The sequence below is a fragment of the Anopheles funestus genome, assembly GCF_943734845.2.
Source record: "Anopheles funestus chromosome X unlocalized genomic scaffold, idAnoFuneDA-416_04 X_unloc_185, whole genome shotgun sequence".
Lineage (NCBI taxonomy): Eukaryota > Metazoa > Arthropoda > Insecta > Diptera > Culicidae > Anopheles > Anopheles funestus.
The window spans coordinates 9434-10000 of NW_026045133.1; the positions used below are offsets into that span (position 1 = coordinate 9434).

General features: G+C 48.7%; 1 non-coding gene across 1 annotated transcript in view; it reads left to right on the plus strand.

The window, feature by feature from the left end:
* Positions 1 to 486: 486 nt before the first annotated feature.
* The window catches only part of LOC125773043 (5.8S ribosomal RNA), a 158-nt gene continuing 77 nt past the window's right edge, over positions 487 to 567 (plus strand). Inside the window, exon 1 of the ribosomal RNA XR_007419859.1 lies at positions 487 to 567. This exon is cut by the window's right edge and continues 77 nt beyond it. This is a non-coding gene — a ribosomal RNA (5.8S ribosomal RNA).

Here is a 567-nt window from a genome sequence, read left to right on the forward strand (position 1 = left end):
AATCACAACTTATGACTTTAACCTATAAAGTGGATATGGACTATCAATTATAACATGGGGCACACACCATGTTCTCGATCCAATCCACGCACACGAGTTGCCTGAGTAGCGACAGGTATACCGATGTGCAATACGTATCCGGCCATAGGCACGGAACGAACAGGAACTGTGGTGCAGACATACAAGGGCCATGGGGCGGTACGCAAAGGATACGGATGAGCGAGTATGCAGGCCCAATACTCAATAGCTCGATCCGATCCAAGCACATGAGTTGACTGCGGCGCCAGGTTAACCGATGTGCTAAGAGAGTTGTTCCTGGGCCTTCAAAGTGACTTCAAAACTATCTTAGCGAATGGTGGCCATGGGCGTAGACATGAGCCACAAGTCACAAGGCCTGGGACTATTGGGTAATAAAGACAACTTAGTCAGAAAGTTAGTCTTTGGACGTACCACCGGGATTGTGTTACATTGGGAACCTTACTATAAAACCCTAGGCAGGGGATCACTCGGCTCATGGATCGATGAAGACCGCAGCTAAATGCGCGTCACAATGTGAACTGCAGGACA